Source organism: Podarcis erhardii, assembly GCF_964252035.2.
Source record: "Podarcis erhardii genome assembly, chromosome: 13".
In the NCBI taxonomy this organism is placed as follows: Eukaryota; Metazoa; Chordata; class Lepidosauria; order Squamata; family Lacertidae; genus Podarcis; species Podarcis erhardii.
Window position 1 is genome coordinate 5,158,572 of NC_138502.1, and position 7,286 is coordinate 5,165,857.

The following is a 7,286-nucleotide window of genomic DNA, read 5'->3' on the forward strand; positions in this document are numbered from 1 at the left end:
GGCAAGTTAGACTTCAAAGAGACTAGTCCAAATTGTTACCTCATGAGCTTCATAAGCCCGAGTTGGGTATCTGAAGCTCCTCCATACTGTTTTAGACTAGATTACCCTCAACTACAGTTCTATGAATTTGTCTGTGGGGCAGGGGTCGGCAAGGTTTACCACGCCTGGGCCGGTTCACTCCAGCAGAGATCCCTTCATGGGCCGGATTGCATGGGCGCCCGCAATTTCCGGGGTCTGCATCTGCGCAGACTCGATTTCCAGCACCGTGGAAGTGAGTCCCTGTGCCGCACTGCGCCAGTTTAGCGCAGCGGGTGGGTACTCGCTGAGTGGGTGGCTCAGTTTGGGGGCGGCTCGGGGGCCGGTTTAACTACCCCCCTGGGCTGCTTGTGGCCCATGGGCCTTAGGTTGCCTACCCCTGGTCTGGGGTATAAAGGCCTAAAAAGCATTTATTAGGCATGCAATTCCCTTCCTGGCTGATAGGTGGCAGCAGTGTTCCACAGCTAATTACTTAGATGGGGGAAAAGGAGAATGCAAGAACCCTCTGAAAATGAGCTGCGCTTCTGGCAGTACAAAAACCAGAGGTGAGTTTCTATGCCTGGAAGAAACACGTGTGAAGCTTTAAAAGGCTTTCTGCAGCAGTTCCTTTCGTTTAGCCGCCCCTCTGCCTTTTTCATCCCTACTTGAACCAGAATTGTAGAATTGCAAGGGGCCCCGAGGGTCATCTAGCTGAACCCCCTGCAATGCAGGAATCTCGGCTACATCATACGTGGCAGAATATAATTTTCCCTTTCACATTTTGGTGCACCTCCAGGGATGCTGCGGAAGATGCTGGGCGCACCTCCCAGAATGCAGCAAAAGGGCCGCACATCCCATAGCAGTAGGACATCTGCTCTGAGTGCAGAATGCTTCTGGTTTCAGTCCCTGATGGCATCTTCGGGTAGGGCTGGGAATGTCATCTCTAAAATCCTGAAGAGCCTGTCCATCACTCTAAGGTCCCAGGGTGGATTGGAACAATCAAAACACAATATTGCAGACAATTTAAAACTTAATCACAGACACTGGATCCTAAAAATGTACACCTCAAGGGTGCAAATGACTATATTATAGAGATTTATCTTCACAGCGTCCTGTGGGGAGGGGCTCCACAGCTTAGGGGCTGCTGCAGAGAATAGCCTCTCCTGGGATGCCACCCCTGAGCTGGGCATGGCGAAACAACAGGGCCCCCACTGCCCTGTGGGGGTAGGGAAGGAGGTGGTCTTTCAGGTATTGGGGGGGGGGGGCTGGAATTGGGCCTGGAAATGAATGGGTGGCAAGTGTGCTGGATGAATGGTAGGCTCAAAGAATTAGAGCTGGAAGGGACCCTGAGGGTCATCCAGACTGACCCCTTGCAATGCAGGAATCTTGCCCAACAAGGGGCTCAAACCCGAGACCCTGAGATTTAAGAGTGGCACAAACCAGCTTCCTAAGTACAGTGGTACCTCGGGTTAAGAACTTAATTGGTTCTTCCGTTCTTAACCTGAAACTGTTCTTAACCTGAGGTACCACTTTAGCTAATGGGGCCTCCCGCTGCCGCCGTGCGATTTCTGTTCTCATCCTGAGGTAAAGTTCTTAACCTGAGGTACTATTTCTGGGTTAGCGGAGTCTGTAACCTGAAGCGTATGTAACCCGAGGCACCACTGTACCCGGCTGAGCCTATTCTCCCCTCTCCCCCATTTCCTCCACCTGTTTGCAGGAGGTGAGTGTGTGCTCTGCTTGTGGTGATGTTCAGTGCACCAAAACTCAGTCCTTTTGACAAGGTGGGGGGGCGGACGGCTTACAGATAGGTGGTGCCCCTTCTACGTGCTTCTCTGCCAGGTGACTAGCAGCAGTCCTGTCTCAGTGGAAAGTTGGGCGCAGTTGAGCGGCTGTGTGCCTGTGGGGCAGGCGACGTGTGTGTGTGTGTGTGTGTGTGTGTGTGGAAACCGGGTGGGTAGAGAGACGAGGGCTTTAGACCTTGCAGATGATTAAAGCTTTGCACACATTCCCACACCCACACGGCCACCGCCGTTCCTGCCTCCTCGTTCTCCATAGCAGATTGCTTGATCCACCAGATTTCCTCTTTCGATCCTCCTAACTCCGGCTCAAGCTGGGGAGGATTACATCACCTAACGGGATTTGGGGGTGGGGGTGGCCGGCGAAGAGAGGCCTAGCTGGAGAAGGAGCTAATCCCCACCCGGGGACCCTCTGCTGTTTCCCCTAGGTGCCGGTCGCAGTGGGTCTCCTGCAAATTCTCCATTAAGAGGGCTCAGGGGGATGCTCAGCCAACTTATGGGGTGCGGAGGAGCTTTGAAGATTTCTGCCGTCCCTTGTGTATGTACGCTACTGCGGTCGCGATAGCCTTTATTTTCTGCCTCTCTGCCAGCCAGCCCCACTGCTGAAGCCTCCAAGACACACTGTGAGCGTAAGAGATCGAATAAAAGCACAAATTTTGTCACAGAAAAGCCCGTCAATCCAGAATTTCCCCCATTCTCTGCCAGTGGTGGTCTCTGGACTTCTTATTCTTTGGCGATCACTCATAGCCAAGTAAGATTGTCTTCCATAAACACGGTTTTAACAATGAATCCATAAGTGACTGTGGAGGCCAATTCTGGATCCACACGTCCTTCCACAGTGGGGACATTGGTTTCTGGGCGGGAGCTGATCATGGTGTGGATTTGCCAAGCGTGCCTTCCTGTTACCACGTTTCTCCCTTTTGTCCTGAGTTCGAGTGTCTTCAAAGCCCATGACACCTTTGGTAAAGGCTGTTCTCCAACTGGAGCGCTCACAGGCTGTCAGTGTTTATACTACATTTTTTAAGATTTGCATTGAAAGTCTTTAAACCTCTTTTGTTGACTGCCAGCATTACACTTTCCATTTTTAAGTTTGGAATAGAGTAGCTGCTTTGAAAGATGATAATCAGGCATCCGCACAACATGACCAGTCCAGTGAAGTTGATGTTGAAGAATCATTGCTTCAACACTGGTGATCTTTGCTTCTTCCAGTACACTGATATTAGTTTGCCTGTTTTCCCAAGTGATGTGTAAAATTTTTCGGAGACACCGTTGATGGAATCCTTTGAGGAGATGGAGATGGCATTTATAAGTGGCCCCTGTTTCACAAGCATATAGTAAGGTTGGTAGTACAATAGCTTTGTAAACAAGCATTTTGGCTTCCCTCCGAATGTCCCAGTCCTCAAACACTCTGCACTTCAAGCAAGAGAAAGCCGCACTCGCAGAGCTAACTTCCTGCTGTTTATCCAGAGTAGATTATATTCACAGATATGCTGCCCCTGAACATGGAGGTTCTAATGGGATGTTGATGCTAACAGGCCACAAACTGATCCCACCTTGTCTTTAAATTCGATGATGCTGGCAGCCACAACCATATATTTCGATAAGGCCAGAAGTGATCACGGTAGCCTCTCCTTGTTATCCATTATATACCCCCTCATTTATTTATTTATTTTATTTCATAGCTTGCCCACAGCCCTGTGTGGATTGCTTGGCCTTCTGCAAAACGCAAGCACCGAAATTGGTACAAGAAGCACAATCATGTCATGGCAACCATAGCTTTTGTTTTGCATAAGGTTCTAGTCCTCTTGGTGGTAGAGCTAAACATGAGTTGAGGTGACAAAAAAATGATGAAAGGAAGGAATGCAGGAGCAGATCTGAGCAAAGGTTTAAGAGTTTTAGGGTGGCAAATTCAGATATTTTTAGCCTGCATTTTCTCCTCTGTCCCAGGAGCCTTGTAACTATAAAAAAACACCTCCATAAAGCAAACTAACGGTATAAAAATACTATTACAAATCAATAAATGTCTTGTTAAAAAACAGCTTATACAACACTTCAGCTCAGGCTAGGCTGCCTATCTGTTTCTGCTTCTGTTTTTCTGCTGCTCTCCACACAGCGGAAACTTGTGCTGAGTGGGGCCTGTCCACTTTCTGAGTCCTCTAAGTCCTTGGGAGGCAACTGCCTCGGTGCGCATCGCGAGGGCACAGGGATTGGATGTGATAGTTGCCCTAGCCAGGGTTGGGGGTCAGGGCTTTGCTATGGGGCAAGCGGAGGCGGAGAGAGACTCCCTCATGATCCTGCCTCAGCGGAGGGGTGTGGGAACGGTTAGGCGTTGAGTGACAGCCAGCGATGGATGTGGGGGGAAGATTCCTCTTTTCCCACGCGATTCCCCCGGGTCCTCTTTCTCCTCGCGGGTCTATTTTTATCTCTCCTCTGCTATCGCCTTTCTCCTTCACCTCTTTCTCTGGTTGTGCTGTTGTGCGTTGCGAGGCGGCTCTCGGCTCAGAGGAAGCCAGGATTGGCTCTGCCCAAAAAATCCCCGTCTTGCATCTCGGCCAGATCTTTGACTCCTGACACCCCGTGGCCACTTCCAAGGACCTGCATGTCCACCCTTTCCTTGACCCCTTCCCCTGTTGCCAGCCTATGCCAGAGCCTAGATCCCCTGCCCCACCCATGGCCCCCTTTATATGGGAAACTGGATTAGTCATATCTACCAAAACTGCCCTTTGACCTTTCCTGGCTTCAGCCTAACCTATAGACACTGACCCCCTACCATGATCCACTCTCACCACCTAAACACCCCTGGAAAGACCCACACCCAAAATTCGCCTTTCTACTCTGACCAGTGCAACTCCTCAAACTTGTCCCCGGCCCTCCATATAAGTCGCTCACCAGCCCCACACTTCTGGGGGGTGATGGCTTTTAGCCCCAGCCTGGTGTGCTGACAAATGGTTTTGAAAAGTCTTCTCCCTTTTTTAAACTTCAGGGCTTTTGCTTAATATATTTAATCTCTCTCTCTCACACACACACCCTTCCTCTTAGTCCACTTATGGGGAAGTAGAGCTTGACCACAAGACCCCCACAAAAAACCGTGGTGAGGAAGGAACCAAAATGACCCCCATTTTCCCCAGACTGCAAACACTGGCAGGAAATGGGTTGATTCAGCTCTGAACACACACACCCCAAATGGATTTGCCCTCTCCAAATATTTGGGGTTTGCCCCCCTTTCCCCCCATTCCTCAGTCCACACCGCCCCCGTCCAAAAGCCTCTTCCTCAGCCTTCCTCAACAGCAGAGAGCCCAGTTTCCCCCGCCGGGTTAATTACGCTATTTAAATTCCCTCAAATAATCGCAGCCAGTTAATTAAACCTCAATCGATCGTTAAAAGCAGACCAATAATGAATACGCCAGCAGCCTCGCTGGGCCTCCATGAGCGTGACTCGCAGCGCCCCCCCCAGCCCCCACCCCACTCCCTGCCGTTGTGGCCCCCCCAAAATCACCTGATGCCTTTCAGGCCTGAGCCACGCAGCACCCCAAAGTTCAAGCCCCCCAGATCCCAAGGACATCCCTCAAGCCCCATCTCTGCACCACAAACCCCAATCCTGACCCACAAATAGCCCAATCTTCCACCTCAACCACCCTGCACACCCCGAGTCTCCCTTCTCCCCCACTTTTGTTGGGGGCCCCCAATTCCCTCATTCCTTCTTCTGAGCTGTGTTGATTTTTGACCTGCAGCATTCCCACGCCGATCCCGTTCTCTGATTCCCCCTCTTCTGGATTTGGGCAAAGGGGGGTGGCGGTGGCAAGGGACCCCCCTCTTTCGTTCTGCCTGGCAGTCTGCGGGAGCGCAAGCCCCACTATCAATTTTTTAAAATGAGCCCTCATTAGGAATTCACAAAGTTTCCTTCTCGTGAATAATTCAGGGAACAAGAGAATGGGTTGAGGAGGTGGGGGCAGAAATGTGGGGTGGGGAGGTTTCTGGGAGCCCCGCTTTCCAAGATCCTGGCTGCAGGAGAGGGTGGGGGTCGGGTGGGGTGTTCACAAGCATCACGGGTGCCCACCCCCTTCCCAACTCCCCGCCATTTTTCCTTGGCTCCTGCTCCCTCCCAAATAGGCCAAATTTCTGCCTCCCTCACCTCTCCCAGTCCCTTAAAATATTCAAGAGCTCATTAAAATGCAATTGCAGCCAAACAATTCATTTCGGGTGGGGTGGGGTGGGGGGTTCGCACGCAGCAGGTGGGGTATTCTGGCTGAGGGAAGAGGCTGGGGGCAGAGCTGGGAGGCAGAGCTGAAAGACTTGGGAGCAGGGCTCGGGTTCAAGACACCTTGTCCTGCATTCGATAGATCTCCAAAGAGGTGCTGGGGCTCAAGGCTACCTGGGGAGGGGGTCTTCCGTTTTGCCACGGAAGCCCCCTCTCCGCTTACCTCTCCACATGTTATGTCTGGGGGTTGTTACCTAGTGAGGAAGGCGGAGCACACTCTGCACATGCTCAGAGGCACTCTTGTACAGCTTGTTCCCATTTTCCTGGATATTGAAAACCGATTCTGGGGCTAAGCCTGGCTCAAGAGAAGCACACGTTGGAGGTCTGTGGTGTCAAGTCAGGGGAACATTATATTTGGAGGCTGGCACCCCAGTATGCCAAAATGGGGGGTGACATGGGATTTTGAACTGGTTTTGAGTATAGATGCTGGTTGTGGGGGGCTCAACAGGCATTGGGAGCAGTTTTAGGGCAGAATTGAAAAATGTATTGTAAAGAAAGCTGGATTAAGTGCCAAATGATGGGTCTGGACTAAGGTTACGTTAATTGATGTGGGGATTAGCGGTCTCCATGGGTCAGAAGTAGAGGCGAATCTAGTCCTGTAGAGTGAGATACTGGGGGGGGGGGCGGCAAGGTTGAAGGTTAGATATAAACTATGGACCAGGCACTCTGTTTGTGGGGCTCTTTTGGGGGGGTTCTGAGAGTCAATTGGGGGGCAGCAGAGTTTAAGAGTGGGGTGGAGGGTAGCAAGAATTGACAAGTAGCAGGTAGGGGAATGAAATAAATAATTAGATTTGTGCCGGGACAGGAAAGGAGATTTTTTTTGGGGGGGGGGGGAGTAGAGTGGAAGGATACTAGCAATTCTGAGGAGGGGTCTTCAAGTCAGGACTGAGGACCCCCAATTCTTGTGGGGGGGGGAGAGAACCTTTTAGACCAGGAGGGACGACACTATTGGGGTGGGGGTTGAAGAGAGTTCAGAAAATTGGGGTGGGGGGAGTCTTAGTCGAAGGCTTCTAGGGGTCCAGGACTGGGACAGTGGCACGGCTGTCGGGGGTTTCTGTGGGTCAGCGTTTGGGGGCAGACATTGTCGCAGTGCCAGGCAGAGGGGGGTCGCGCTTTTCAGTTGTTTTTTTCGGGGGGGGGGCTCTTATCTCTTCCTCTCCATTATTTCTCTCCCTCTGCTCAGACCACCCTGGCGGGAGGGGGGAGCGTGAGTAGTA